At 44.4% G+C, this 16,159-nt stretch overlaps 1 protein-coding gene across 1 annotated transcript in view; it reads left to right on the top strand.

Moving 5' to 3' along the window:
• Nucleotides 1-16,159, top strand: part of BCL11B (BAF chromatin remodeling complex subunit BCL11B) — a 93,651-nt gene that overhangs the window by 14,417 nt on the left and 63,075 nt on the right. The gene's annotated exons all lie outside the window — the stretch shown is intronic.

The following is a 16,159-nucleotide window of genomic DNA, read 5'->3' as shown; positions in this document are numbered from 1 at the left end:
CCTCTAGAAAGTGCCATGAAACAGGCTTCAGCAACACCTCTTTATCGGAGCCATCCATCTGGAGGATCCTCATGGCCCTGCAGGGCTGTCCACCCCCTGTTTAATTCACTGTAGCTGTCTGCGCAGGGCCAGCTGCTGGAGAAAAGGGCCTCTTAGGCAGCTGGAAGAGCTACAGGGCAGTCTGTACATCTGGGAAAAAGCAGAAAGTTGGGGTCAGAAAACACTTCAGTATCATCCTTTAGCAAGTAGCAGTGGCAGAGGGATAGGAGACTTTGGTGAGGTTCTCAGTTCATTTCTATTCCAGACACCCTTTGTCCCATCCAGACTCACTGGGAAGGACTGCATCCTGACACTGGTGATGTCAGTGGAAAAATCCTACTGACTGGTAGTGGGAAGAAGATTTTTTTTTTTTGTGAGGGCTAAAGCAGGGTTTCATCAATTCCTTCATTTTTCCTTCCCTGGGCTAGATGTCAGCTTCCTGGCCTGTACTGCTGCCTATGCTGCCTGTCCTGGGTCTCCTTAGATGGCTTGGGTTGGGTGGGCAACACCTTCACTCTCATGCACACACCCCTGACAGATCTTCTGGATGAGGATACAAGAGCACAGGCTGGCCTGGGTGAGCAAATTACAGGCATTTCTTTTTTTAAAACTCTTATATGTGGTGAAGTTAATGTTCATTCAGTGGACCTTCTCTGTTTAGATGTGGGCATGCAGGTGATGATTATCCACCTAGGTGAGGTGGTATGCAGTCATTCCTGCAGAGTGCCTGGCATGGGGCTGCTTCCATCAAGCAGGGTGTTTTTCCCCTCTGCAGTGGTGAAAGGATGACTCTCCTCCCTGCTAGTGAGTGGGGGTTTTATGTTACACAGCAGGATCTCCCCTCAAACGGGCCTTTTTTGTTCAAACCTACTGCATCCTGTACAGAAGACCAGTGACAGTTTGTCTTTGCTGCCACTATCCCGATTTCTCTAGGAATTGTCCTTTGGGATTAGATCTGACAGTCTGGGATCCCGCCTGTGGTAGAGATGCTCCCATGAGGGGATCCCCAGAAGACTGGTGAGAGGCTCCTATCTTTACAATTGTGGCTGAAGAGATTTCCGCTTTTAGTGTTGGAGGTCTCTGAGCCAGTCCCCAGCATCTCTGACAAGCTTGGGCATCACATCAGTGAGGATGTGGGCTTTAAAATGCTGCAGTCTTCAGACCTCCTGTCTTTTAGGACAGGGCATACGATACCCATTGACTACACTGTTTTCTTCTAGCAATATTTTTTTTGGGGTGCAGCCACCACCTTGACATGGGGCAGCTGATAGCTTCGAGAGCATTAGCTGTGGCAGGCCTGTGCTGTAGCATTGTAAGCAAACCTAACATAAGGCCTGACCCCATCTTTTTCTCACCCTTTTTCAGCTTTCCTCATCCTTTTGCACTTGTGAATGCATTTCTTGGTAGAGATGACTACATCATGGTGTAGCAGATTTGAGGGCTAGATTTCCTTTCCATTTGGTAGGAGCAGAAGAGAGATATTCAGGACCTTCTCTAGTCTGCTGAAGGCTGCCTGAGTGGTGCTGAGCACTCCTCATAGCTGTTGATCTCTGTGCAAGCTGATGGTGCTCAGCCCCTTGGGGAGGGTGTGCAGTGCTTAGTACGGCTGGTTTAGGAGAGCTCTGCCGCAGCTGAAGTCCAGAGCTCATCTCTCAACTAATCTCTGCCCAGGTTCAGTCCATAGTACCTCAATGGCTTCTCCCAGAGGGTGCTGTCCCATCCCAGCTTCTGGGGTCAGCAACAACTTTGCCAAAGCTTTTGCCATGCAGAAAATCTGCTGGGGTAGGAGGTCGTGAAGATGTTCACATGTGGAAAAGGCATAAAAAAATTAAAAGCCAATCTGGAGCACCTAATCTCTTTCAGACTAAACTGAATATCAAATGAAAAATATGTAGGAAAGATTTTGAATTGAGAAAAATAAAAGGGTTTATCATTTGATTGGCATTTTCTCAGCAATGTATAGAGATAGGGGCATCCACTAAACAGTGCCGTAATAATACTTTCTCAATTAGGAGCCCAGCTCTGAGATAAAAAGGTGCAGTGTCCTTCCACATTTTTTTTAATAGCAGCGGATAGTTTTCAATAGTAGGATAAAAGCCTCACATTACAGCCATGGAGGGTAGCCATGAAAAACCCACAGAAGTCATTCACTGGAAAGGCTTTAGTGGGATATACCAAACCCCTTATTTATATTTCAATAGAAAGGCTTTCTGCATTAGCCAAGAAAATCAGAATCTGCATTTAACATTAAAGGTATTTCCCAGTGAGCGGCTGTAGAGCATTGTTGTTAGATTTGTTAAAAAAAGAGACTAAATACGATTTCATAAAAGGGAAACTTAATCTCTAAGGCAGCTTTCTCCTACCCTGCCACCCCCTCCCTTTATTTTTTTATTTTTTTGTAATAATGCAACAGCCTACAGTATTTTTACTTTATATGTGACGAAAGATATTCTTAGCCTTTCTGTACTGCGACAGGAAGAATGAATTTCTTTATTCCACCAAGAAATATGTAAAATAATCCCTTAGAAGTATGGGGAGATATGTTTGTTCAAAGCATTTAAAATGTTATTTTAATCAAAGGCACAAAACACTCTACATGCTGTGTCAGCTAAAGGAGACCATTACATTTTAACAGCAAATCATGTTCTTTTTCCCCCTCCTAGCCAGCCCCCCCTTTGAAACTAACTTTTTTTTTTTATTAAATAAAAAGGCGAAAAAGATTAAAGAATTTAAAAAAAAAACTTCAGTGGCTCAAATGTATAAAGTAATTTAATATGGTGGAAGCATTAATTATTTTAGCTTAATTGAATTCTGAGGACTGCAGTAGTTGCATTTTTGTAGACAAGCTCTGTTTATTATTTCTTTGTGTAGATTAACAGTAAAGGAAACATAGATAACTTTCAGTTATTTATTGTAAAATAAATGTGTCAATTCATGTGTAAAGCAAGCTGTTCAAAGATAATTGAGTCTTTATATTTGAAGAGGGAAACCAGAAATCACCCACTCGCCACTCTGGCTCCCTGAAATATGCTGCCACCACTGCTGTCCTCGAAGAGGTTTCAGCTCCTCTCCTTGATCCTGTGTTATTTTTGTAGACATTCTTATTTGGTCAGAATGACTTGTACAGCCTTCTGTGGTGTGACTAAGCCACCAAATCTTACAGCTCCCCATGGCTGAATGCTCTGAGGGTATGTCAAGTGCTGAGCTTGGCTCTGCCATTGTACCTCTAGTAGTTCTGGGTGTGAGGACATTGGGATGCAGAAATCGCACTGAGTATTCATCCTGGCACAGGCTGCTCCTGAGGTCTTTCCTCCTCTCTTTCTTTTAGTCTTTTTTTTTACTTTCTTGGTAGCTCTTCTTGCCCCAATCCCTGAATGCCTCTTGACCAAACAACAGACCTTATGCTGCTTTGAGGGACACGCTGAGGCAGAACTCAGGAGTCCACGAGAATTTTTATGTATACAACACAAATCTCGACAGACATTTCTATATTCCAGTGGAGACAAAGGCAACTTTGTCTCTGTAATCAGCTTTTAAAGATCTTCTGATAAGGAAATCTGTCATCTTTCCCTGACTGGTAACTTACAAATCCAAGTTTTGAAGGTGTTTTCATTTAGTTACGACTGTCCGTAAGATGTGTGGTAGCATGTTAGCTGGCACTGCGAGGACGTGACTTGCTTAGGAGCAGTCTGCCCTGTAAAGGGTTTTTTTGTTGTTTTTTTTTCTTTCTTTTTTTTTTCAAATTGGCTGACCTGTTTGAAAATCGGTTCTGCCTCTTGTGCAGAGGGTGTGATAGTATCGAAGAGATGTACCAGATTGTTGCACAGCAAAACATAACCAAGCCAATGAGTTGGCAAGCAGTTATCGGTCACTGCTTCTTTTATTTCACTGCTGGCAGGTATTTTGGAAAAAAAAATAGACCACTGTTGCATTTTATACCTCTTTTTATCTTTCATATTTATCAGATCTTGGGCATAACCAGGTGACCTGTCCTGGCTGAAGAATGACCTGGGAAGGTACTCCCACTGTTGTTTGACTGATGGTATCTCATCTCCACCCCATGGCCCTGTGGTTTTTTTGTTAGCAGGATTCTCTGAAATTACCCAGGTTAAAGAAAAATTACCAGTCAGACTGATTTTAATGCTGGGTGGTTTCATAGAACCTTAGCAAAGAGGAAGGAACCTCTGTGGGGCAGGCACCACTTGGGCCAGGCCTTCTCCAGATTCACTGGCAGGTCTGCACCTTCAGTCTAGCAGACCCTCAGAAACATAACTACAGCAGCAGCAGAGGTTCATTAAGATGGTGAGCTAATTTTTGTAAAGATAGTGCTAGGAAAGGGGAGGGAGTTGATTGGAATTCCTCATTCATCCTGTCCTGGCCACCAGTGCTGGGCTCCATACGTTGTACTAGATGTACATCATGAAAAAAGGCTCCCTGTCAGAGGCAGGATTTAACTGCAACCCCTGCTCCATGAATGTTCATTTCAGGCTTTTGAATGGTAAAACTGCCAGTGAGAGAAACTAAATAACTTGCATGTGCTGGAAGCCAGAGATAAACACCGCTGCAGGTTGCCATGAAATGGGCTATTTGATATATTTAGAATTGTTATTTTTCTCCAAATTAAGATTAGTTAAATCCATGTGTGTTGTGTGAGTGACTGTTAACTCAATGGCATGGATTATCCTTTTTTCAAATCATGACAGCTAATTATTATTGCTGTCTACCCTGAGACATTCACTTACAATGTACCATTATGGACCCGTGCACCCATATTAACTGCAGGACTCAGCCAGCCATCGTGATGCCTTCACACGTGAGGGGAGGGAAACACGAGCTGGAACAACCTGAGGACTGCCACAGTGACATCAGACAGGTTGGGAAAAGGTGTTCTGAAGCTGAGCTGGCACAGCTGGCTTGGTGGCTGTCCTCTTCCCAAGGCTGTCATGGCACCAGGTGTTGCTACCAGAACCTCCCTGGGGTAATGGGTCTTGGGAGTGACTTGTAAAAGCGAGGCCAGGAGAAAACGGTATGTGAAGAAAAAGAGGCTTCTAGAAGTATATGCTAACAGTGCCTGAGAAACTCGGCTGCAATCCTTTTCATGAGGCTTTTCCAGGCTTGTTTCTTCTGTCAATCTGCTAGGGTTTTCCTGAGCGCAGAGGAGTTACCTGGTCACCTCCTCCTACTCCTTTGCTGCTTCAGCAGGTATTTAGCAACACGTCTTGCTAATTGGTGTTGCTGAACAGTAAGGGGAGGACACATGACACAAGGAAGGTGTCAACTGACAGTGCCCTGAGAGTGGGTTAACGAGCAAGCTTCCTGCCCCTGGGACCTTGTTGAGGTCCTTGTTGGGGTGTGCAGAGAAAAACAAGCAGGGTGATCTCACCCAGAGCCCTGCGTGCACCCAGGGATGGGGGTGGAGGGTGTACTTGGGGAGCTTGGCTCTCCTCTGGGGACAGGGCACCCCCCAGCCCACAGGAGCAGCCTGCAGTGGCAGCTGCTCTCCCCTGCTTTGCTGAGGCTTCAGGCTTAAACAAGGGCTGCTGAACTGTTCATGGCTTAAAGTTTTAAGGCTGATGGTGGAGGCCAGCTCCGGGCTCTCCAAGGAGCGTGACTGCACCCCTGCGGGAGATCCTAGGAGAGGGCAGTGTGGAGGGTGCCTGTCAGCATGCCACTCCCAGGGCTGCACCGCAGGGCCGCGGCTCCGGTGTCTCTCACCAAGGCGGCAGCACGGACCCTGCTAACCCCGGCAAGAGTTAAAGGTGAGAAACCTGCCAGTTACCAAACCTTCCTTCCCCTTGTTTGAACTCCACCACACCCTGGGGCCCCACTCCAGCACCCTCTGCTCAGACCCAGCCCGAGGCCACCAAACACCCTCTCCCTGCTGCCATCTCAGCCTGTCCCAGTTGTGTCCTGCGCAAGTCAGGCCCTGCCAGGCACCAAGGTTTTCCCAGCATCTGCCAGTAAAGACCGAAATTAATCACACCGAGTTTTAAAAGCAGATTAAAAAAAATGCTGAGCATATTATGCTCTTGATTCTCCCTGCAGGTCTTAGATTTTTGTTTTGTTCTCCTCCCCATCCTGTTTTTCAAAGTTACCTTCTGTGCCCTGTCCGTGGTTAGCAGGATTCCCAGAAGGCTGCAGGAGTGGTGGGGGTCCTGTTTACCCCGCTGTGCCCCTGTTTCATGTGAGGTAATTCCCCTGGAACCAGCAGGACCATGCTGGATTGACCGGGTGGCACAAGCGGGGACTTGCTCCAGAGTGCATGGTGAGCCGGACTGAGAAACAGGATCTTGCTGCTGCTCTTTTCTCCCTCTCTAATCTCTTCTAGTTATAGTCATCTTCAGTTTTATGAGTGACAATGCTGGGTAAAACCTTTTCGACAGAAGTGCCATTTTGCAGGCTGATGCGAGGGGATTTAAGAAGGTCATTCAGTACACACGGCCAGAGTCTTCTTGCTCTGGGGTGAATGTGTGTGAGGAGTCACTCTTTAAGAGCAAAACTTGCTCGTTTGTACCACGTTGGCACTGCTGTTAGCCTCTTTTAATTCGATGGAAGAACCCTGGATTTACTCAGACTTAAAACCCACTAAAAATGTCACCCAACAAAGTGGCTTTTTGCCTTTATTTAATTCCTTTTGTGAAATTACTTGGGCCATGTGTCCAGAAACTGTGTGCATATCTGGTTATTATTAACCATGGAAAGATTGGTAGATTTTTATAGGGAACAGTAACAGTGAATGGTGAAAAGAAACTGTTCAGCCATCCATTACTCATTTTTCTTGACAACTTTGTGAGCAGCTTTTAAGAGCAAAGTAAAAGTAGTGCCCAGCCAGCTTGTGGACTGCTTTGGCATTTGTGTAGATGCAACAAATAGCAATAGGCTTGTGCTTGGTGGAGTGTTGACTGCAAGAAAAAGCTGTGTGTGTTTGCAGGGGAATTTTGGATTGGGATGTAGCTAAAGGAAAGTTGGGTGTGTGGAAGTATTATAAAAGAGAAAAGCTGTCTCCAACGATGTTCTTCTCCAACAGTGGATAAATACATAAAGGCACAGAAATGGTTCCTTTGCTTGAGCAGGACAGAAGTGTTGCTGTAGCATGAGGTTGCCTCCCTTCATGTGTTTTCCATAGATTGTTTTTCTTTCTCAGCCAGTGTTTGAACTGTGCTGCCTATACACACAGTGACCAAATCAGCTGTGACATAAAGGTTGAACCTTTCTAGGTTTTTTCTGAGATTGGAACATTTTTCTATCATAACTGGAGAAAAAAAAAAAACAACCCTGTGAAGTAATCATACTTTTTGTACAAGAAAGGCTTGGATTTCTATGTCATGTCACATAACTTCAAAGGGCATAGATTTGGGGCTGACTTTCAGCATTGGCTTCAGTGGCCGAGTGGGAAGATGGGAGCCCAGAGGGTAAGAAATGGAAGAGAGAGGCCAGGTATAGAAATAAAACCATGTTTCTCATCAGAAAATCCTAGAAGCCAGGAGAAACTGGGTAACTCTTGTCTTGGGAGATGTGTGTGCTCTCTCCAACGAGAACATCCTCTTCTGCATGGCTTCTTTTCCCCATTCCCTCCCACCCTCCAAATGGTAATTGGTGGGCTGTGCAGTAAAATGTTATAAAAAAAAATAAAAAAAAAAAAAAAAGGAAAACTGGGTGGGTGGGGTATCTAGGGATTTGGTGTCTAAGCTCAGGAGTTAAGCCGGAAATCCCAGAGATGTAATGAAAACAAAACGGACTTTTCACTCGCGCTGTGGCATTCTGGCAGTGAGAACGCTTTCGTGAGCCAATGTTTTCATTGTAGGTTTTCTCGAGAGAAGTAGTGGAAATGAATCGTTAACCCCTTAACAGGAATGAATGTGGTTGCCGCGTGAGAAGAGGAGAGCCGTCTTGGCTCCTAGTTGCTGTGTTGCAGAGCTCGGGGGTGTGTGTATATTTGTGTGTAGTGGGGAAGGTGGGGTAGATATTGCTTGTAAGGAGTTTAATAATGTTAATGGCAGATGTGAAGTGGTTACTTAGTGGTTGTTGTTTTTTTCTCTTTCCATGTACGCCTTTGCAGAAAGATTCGAGCGTGATCAGCACAAACCACTGTTGAGCCTAACAGCTCTTAAACCCGCTCCTTCTTCTGGCATTTGGTAGCGTATTTCTTGAGCGAGAAAAGGGGGACACTGCTCACTGGTCCCTCGGCAGAGTCATAAAAACTGCAGATGGAAAAGACCTACCAAGAAGTAGATCCCAGTTTTCTTGGAAAGTGGAAGTACAGGATGTGTGTCTGTAGCAGGCATGCTACATATATAGCTTTTAATGTCCAGCATTCTTGGATGGTGTGCAGCCTCACAGGAGTTAGCCCCTGCTTTAAAATTAAGGGAGTTTGGAGAAGAAGAGAGCTGGGAGTGATTAATTTACCTTAACAGCCGCTTTTGGTGACAAGATTTTTTATTCTTGTCCTCCATGCAGTGATTAGGCTGCATCTTATTTCACTATTTTATTTCACCTTTTGATCACTGCTGGCACTTACCCTATTTCTCTCTCCTTTCTCTCGCTAGCGTATTTTATCCGCATGTATTCCTGAAAGTGGTACAGAGCGTCAGCCCCTCTGCTCTAGCTAAAGAGCATCTAAGCTACTGTTTAGCATCTTGGAAGAGCAATTAAAATCATTACAGACATTCTTCCAGCTGCCCTAGATCCTTCAGTCCAGCCCTTGCATGCAGGTTGTGGGACTCTCGGTGCTGTGCAGACTTTGGATGTAATTGCATAGCGGCTGCAAAGGGCTGCGTCTCTGCAGCTGACCTTGCTCAGCTCATCTGGCCTCTGAATAGATGTTTGCCTTCTTTCTTGCCATTTTGACAGCTCCCCCCCTCTGCACTCCAGCCCCTCACTCTGCTCCAGCCCGCTCCTTTTCTGATCATGCTGGGAAAGCACGGCCGCAGCAAGGTATTTGTGACTGAAACTGCCTTGGCAGTGAGGAGATCTTGAGGGAAGCACCGGTTCTCCCACACATCCTTGTTTGAAGAGGGGAAAAATAAGAAAGGAAAGAGATGCTGTTTAATAAGTGATGGTTCTACATGTTTTTTATACCACACTGCTTTTGTAATGGTCATTTAAACAAGGTGGAGTGGTGGGGGAGGAGAGAACAAGATGAGACTGCAGACAAGGATTAAACAGTCCTCTTCCTCTTTTAGGACATTTATTTTCAGAGTCAAACCTGTAGTCAGCTAATGTAACTGTAAATGTCTCCTTTGAATTATTGCCGAGGTGCTCTGATATCTTCTATTAGCACTGATGTACTTGTGTGCAGGCAAAATCTAGATTTGAATTTAGCACCTTCTTGTTTTATTTTCCTTATTAAACCAACTTCTGGTTCATTTTTTCCTTTCAAGACCTACTTTTTGTTTCCCATTTTCTAGACTGCCCTATTACTAGCTCATAAAAAGAGTTAGAAACTGAAGGGAAGTTTCCTGAGCAAGAAGGAATTTTTTTCTTTTTTTTTTTTTTTTCATCCCCCTATGTCTTGGCCTGGAGCCAACCTGTCTTTCAACAAGTAGAGAGCCATTCCAAGTTGAAATTTATAGAGCAGAGTCCAGGTTCAAGGGCTGAAGCCCGCCAACAGCTCCAGTCTCTTTGTTACTGATTAATTCTGCAAGCGGTTCAGCTGGTTTGCTCACTTCTGCCCGCTCTTCACAGCACCAAAGCGCTTCCGAGCCGGCTGCCGCTGCTTCGCCCTCCCCTGCTTTTCAGCAGGGCTTTATCCCCTCATTGTGTAGCATCTCCCCCAAATGTATTTTAACCCTATGCAGTTCAAGCTGCATTGAGTTGACTTTATAGCAAAACTTATAAAACATATTTTCCTTCTTTCCTCCACTTTTTTTCATCCTTTTTAATTTTTATTTTAATTTTTTTTTTTTTCCTTACAGCTGATTTTATATGTCTGGAGCTTCCCATTTCACCTCAGCTCATATTAATGATTGCTTCTTGGCATCGGTTGGAACCCAAGCTCCCAGATTTTAATTAGTTTACTCAAATGCACACAGTGGAGCAAAATAGTTTCTTTCAGCTTTACCTGCAAAGGATGTTTCCTGTCTCAGTGAGGGGGTTTTCCTTGCGGAGGGATTTAAAAGGCAGAAGTTTTCAAGTGGTCTCAATATGGGGCCCCACAAGCATGAGAGTGTGGGAGGTGAGGGGGAGAAAGAGCAGAAAGAGAAAAAGAGAGAGGAAAAAAAAAACCAAACAAAAAACTAAACCAAAATAGATTTTGGGAAAGTACCTTGAAATGAGGAATGGTCCCAATCCTGCAACAAATTGGATGTCAAAGCACAACCTTATTGACGTCAATGGGGGTTTTGCCATTGGCTTCGGCACAGGCCGGATTCCATGCTTAGCCTGCACCGAGCTGTAGGTACGCCAACGGCCCTCTGCAGTCAGCGGGATTACTGATGTGCAGAAAGTTAAGCATGTCTGTAAGCGTTGGCAGGATTAAGATCTGTGCTGGTATTTTCAGACCAAGTGAAATGCATGTGGGAGTTTTTTAAAGAAGAAAGTGCATGGGAGTTTTAAAAATGGGAGAATATAGCCGAGCCTGCCATTTTTAAGTGCCTTGGGGAAAAACCTGGGTTGCTATTAAAAATATCAGAGGACTAATGTGTTACTAATTGTGACACAATTAACTTCTTAACGGTATTGGATTGTGAGTCCCAAGAAAATAAAAAGATGGAGATGAACAGCTAGAAATTCAGGCCTGTGTTTCAGTTAAAACACTTCTTTTCTATTAGTCAGAAATAAAAGCAAGGCTAGAGGTTCACTTTACTATGCATCTTGGTTACTTTGTTCCTAGAAGTCTGCTTTTTAGTGGGTTATTTAAAGAATTAAAAAAACAACAACAAGGAAAGAAAGCTCAAACCCAGTAGCTGTCTGAGACCCCTGTATGTGGCTTTACCACACAGCTCTTAAATTCTTGTTTAAACATTTCTCAAGAGCTGTTTCTCGGGAAGTAAAAATGTGTGCTGTTTGTCTCTCCCAGATTAAAAGTTTACCTTTAATCTGACAGCTTCTCAAATCTATTGTCGGAAACATACCTCTATTTTATGGTGTTATGAAACAGGTCTGGAGCAGAAACAACATATTTAAGTAAGAGAGAATGAGATAGAATTTGTGGGTTTCTTTCTTTAATGGTTATAAACCATTCTCTGAAACCTTTTCTCTGTCTGTCTCTGAAACTTTTGTTCATACAAGTGGCCAGCACATGTAAACCACACTTTGAAATTTAACAGTTAACCTTAAAAAATATTAAGTTCAGCAAAATGGCTTTTTTTTTTTTTTTTTTTTTTTTTTTTGTAATCTACAGACAGCTCTTTGTAATGATCTGGCAGAGGAATCTAAAGTTGTTTCTTTGTTTTTTGTTTTTTTCTCCAAAACATTAGTAATTTCAGCAGTAGAAAACTGAAGCACACCCGAGCTCTGAGAAGGCTCTTTCACATCTGCCTCCGCCTGTGTGCCGATTCCCTGGGGTCCCATTTATAACAATCTAACAAGATAGAATCTGCCTTTGAGTATCAGTAAATATGGCTAAAGATCACAAAACTGTACTCATAATTGTTCAAGACTAAAAGGCAGAATATAGTGTTTGATTAATGTTTATGGTACAGGGCCTTTTTTCAAGAAGGAAGTTAAAACAGTAAGCCCCAAAACTCCCTAAAAAAAACCCTGAGCCCCCACTCCATCTCCCAGGCTCTGCTGAAGGATGTTATTCTCATTGTACCAAGATCATCATTTAAGATGATGCACGTTATTTTTGATTTTGGAGGTAATTGAGGATTCGTGTTTGGAGCTGATTCTCCAAAGGGGTGCACAAGAGGGTTTTCTGTAAGCAGTGCTAGTACACAAGAGCAAAAGACCTCTTTACCAGCCACCAGAAGCACACATCCCTTCAGGGGGCTTTTGACAATTCATTGTCTTGGACTGGCCTTAACCTTACCATGTCTGTTCTGAGGGTAAGGAAAAGCAGCCTCAATCCTCAATGCTCCCTATCTGGCAATTAACATTCATTAGAAATAGTTTGGCAAGGGGAGGGCATGGAAGCAGTGGTGGTTGGAGACCCCTAGCAAAGGCACCTGCTTGTTTTGGGAAGACTGACAAGCTGGATTGATGAAATCTGTGGGCTGGGGCCTTGAGGCTGCTTGGGCTAGGGTTTTTTCCAGGCACTTTGCAACAGGCATTACCCGGTGGGGCAATTCACTGATTGTCCTCACTCCCTCTGCAGGAAGCTTGGGAACTGCTATTGTCTTCACTTCTGGGAGACTTCTCTGCTATCTGGAAAGGTTTACTTCTTTGAGAGATAATGAGTGGAGAATACAATACAGATGGATCTGTTTCTCTTTCATTTGCTCTTTTAAGATGCATTTCAAGTGGTAAATGTCAGTGCTTCAAGTATCACTGCTAACAAAATATAATTTTAAAAATAGATCTTTGAAAATGCCCAGGCCAGGACTTTGTTAAAATTCTGGTCTAGAAATGGCAGAGATCCCTCTGGAAATGCACAAAGAGACGATGTGGGGGAAGAGTCAGTGCTAGCTTGCATTCAGGGTTGGTCCCTCTCAGAGGCTCCTGGCAGAGCAGGTCCTGGAAGGAGCCAGTGGTGGGGCTGGGTGCTGGCCAGGGTGCCTGGGGAATACGCTGAGAGAGTGGTTGTGACTTCCGCAGTGAAAACCCCATCATCTGGGGAATGGGGTAAGGATACAGAGAGAAAACCTGGAAGGGCAGATGTGTGTCTGCTCCAGTGGAGTTTGTTTCTCACTGAGGAGGCTGTGGCCTTGGTGGTGAGACAGTAACTGGAGTGTGCAGAGAACTGTGCTAGCAGAAATACCACCCCACTGTGCCATGATGGGAGAACCCTGGCACTTCCTAGAATCAAGCTTAAATACTTCTGTTTCCCACCCTCCTGTCCCTATACTTCTCCCAGCCCTGGCTGTGTGATGACTGTGCAGAGCAAAGCCTGTCCCTTTTAACTCTTCTGTAGGACGGGTTGGTGTGGTTTGATGGGTGAAGCACAGGGGACCATCAGTCCTTTCTCCTACCCTGCAGCCCCAGCTTTGTTCCTGAGAGGGGAACAAGTCCAGGAATTTTTAGTGCTAGTTGCTGTTGGTTTTAGCTCTCCCATCTCTTTGCCAGCACCAGCTTTAAGACGCCCACAGGAGATATGCACTCTCATTTCTCAGATGAAGCAGAAAAGATGTGAATGGGTTTATTTTCCAAAGTGCCCAGCTGTGTCCAGCAGGGACTGGGGGCAGCCTGCAGTGCTCAGCAACCTTCTGGATGAGGCCAGAGGCATTACTGTCCAAAATTCCAGTGGGGAGCAGGGAAGGGCAGAAGGGCTCTGGCTAGGAGAGCTGCCCTCTGGTTCACTGCTCACAGCCCTACCCATTTGGGTGTGCATGGGTTTTTTTGAACAAGCCCTAATCCTTTTGAGCCTCTGTGCTGTTAGCATGCTCCCCCCATTCCCAAACACCTTGGCAAAGATTTTGGATTAAACAAAAATGAAATCATGCGCCAGGCACCAGGGAAGGCAGTGGTGTCTCCCATCCCCTCTCACAGCCTGCACTGGTTGGTGAGGATGGATGGAGGATGGGAGGCTTTATGCCACTTCCTGGAGCCTCAGCAGCATTGCTACTGTGGGCACAGTGCCAGGAGATGACCTCTCCCTCATAAATGAAGGATCTAAGAAAATTTCATTTGTGAACATGTGATAGGGCCCTTTCCCGTGTGGGTAGGTATGAACCCCAGAGCTGGGTGGCTCAGGTGAGACCTTGTCTGAGTTTGGCTGGGTCGGATGCCCTCACCTCCACTCTGGGTCTTGGTTCCAAGAGTGAACTCCTTGGGCGTGGGACAAGTGGGACTCCTCTATGCTGTATCCCTGCAACTGGATGCTGAGGAAGAGGAGGATGCAGGGGTAAAGGGAGGGGGGGAAGAGAAAAGATCTGTGACAAAATCATGCGACACCCACGTAAATATTGTTTGTATGAATTGGGTCCTTCATCTTTTGTTAGCAGCAGCTTGTTAATTAACAGCAGATTAGTGCTGCTTTCTTCTGACACATGAATATATTTTGGGCTAGAAAATACTTGTACTCCATAAAACTGTGTGACTGAACAATTCAGAAAGTACCAGCGGAGTGCCGTAATGGATTCCCTTTTCATCCCCTCCCCCCTTCCTCCTCCTCCTCCTCCTGCTCTAAATGCAAGCAGATTTCTGCAGTCTAGTGCAGAAGAGACATGTTAAACACAGCTAAATAAATCATGTTTACTCTTGGCGTTCTTGGTAGTGAAAAATCTGTTGGCTGTTTTTACTTCCTTATTTCTCAGCATTTGCTTCCTACCTGTTTTTGAGCCTGTGCCCAGAAATAGTAGTTTTGTCAAACGAGTGGATTATGCCAACCAGCAGTTCCCTCTGCCAAGGAAGCTGCTGGATCGCAAAACCCGGTGACTTCTTTCTTAGAGTGACACTGAGATTCCCACTCTTCCTCCCCCCACTCCCCATTAGAATATATAATAAAAGTATAACAATTTGGAGAAAGAGAAAATGTAACCAGATCCTGGCAGTTAAGAGCCCAGATTAAGGAAAGTTGAACTTCTGTTCGAGAAGCCTTTCTTTAAGCTGTTTGTGGAGGTGAAAAAGCCTGAGAGGGCTGGAGATACTAATAATAGGAGCCAGACATTTTTCTTTTCCCATTACCATTCCATATCCCATTCCTCCTCACAAATGGGAGTGGGTTTTCTTTCAGAGTTTTTATTTTCTTTTTTTTTTTTCCTTCTCTCTACAGAGAGCTTTACAGCTGGGAAGGAGAGGTAACTAAGCCTTTATTTCACCAAATTTGCTCTGCTATTGCAGGCAGAGGGTGAACTCTGGTTTTGGTCTGAATTCTGCTGCTGACCCTGCATTCTTGGCCCTATATAGACCTCCTGCTTGAGTGAGGGGTTGAGCTTCCTTTGCAAGATGGGGTAAATGCAAATGTGACAAAGCAATGCACAGTGCATGTATATATCTATCTACCTATATAAAACAAATCTATATAGTGTGGCACATTTGCTGTCATCAGCTGAGTTGTGTCAAGTGGAGGGGAGTGTAGCCCAAAAGATAAATAACTCCATTTTCACAGAATCCTGGGTATTAAGTGCTGCTCTTTGACCCCAGGTGGCGACTTTTTAGCCTGGACCCATTTTCCTCACTGCTGTTATCCCAGATGTCAGTGATCCCAGATGTGACTGTAACATGGATTATGAGCCTGGTGGACTCTCTCTGTTTAGTTTTAAAATTAGAAAAAAGATCCTTTTTCCCATCAGAGCTTTGCATGTATTTACTCTTTGATCACATTGGAAGGGCCTTATCCTGTCTCCAGAGAAGCTTTAGTTCTGCTTTCAGTGGTAACAGGGATCTGGCCCGTGCTGAATATTAGCATTTTAATGGCTGACTTAAAACCCCATTGCTGGTACACTCACAGGGCTCCCGGCAGGAGGAGAGTCCAGCTCTGGGGTTTTGCACAGCGATGTTGCAGGCTGCAATGTCTGCTGAAAGAGAGGAGCGGGGATGGCCCATTTGTCATAGATTATTAGTATTGTCAATAATAACATGTCTACAGAAGCCAAATTAATTCCTTCTTCCACTTAGTACTAAGTCCAAGAAATGCCAGATCAGTTTCAGAACAGGGGAAAAAATAAACAGAATCAAAGTTTGTATGTTATGATCCCTCTGAATTTCTGGTGGGAATACTCTGTGATAGAAATGATATTTCCATAGAGGCACTGGCTGCCAGTTTGCTTAATTACATTAAATAGTGGTATAAACCTCTGCAGAACATAAACCTCTGTTACAGCCAGTCATTAGAATATTGAATCATAAGGAATAATGATACCAGTGCTAACGGGTTACAACAATCTTTATTATATTAGCGATTGAAGTGTTATTTAAAAAATAAGGTTTGCTGTAGTGGTTTAGGTGTGCATGCATATTTTCTCAGATCACCTATTAAGAGACTGAAGACTGGATTTGAATTTATTACAGGCAAATAAAGGGCTTGCTTCGAGGAAGAACTACTAGATCGCTGCTTATGATTTTAGAATTTGATTCCACT

The sequence above is a fragment of the Parus major genome, chromosome 5 (genome assembly GCF_001522545.3).
Source record: "Parus major isolate Abel chromosome 5, Parus_major1.1, whole genome shotgun sequence".
NCBI lineage: Eukaryota > Metazoa > Chordata > Aves > Passeriformes > Paridae > Parus > Parus major.
Note: the sequence above shows the minus strand (reverse complement) of the source record. Positions and strands in the feature narration are given on the sequence as shown.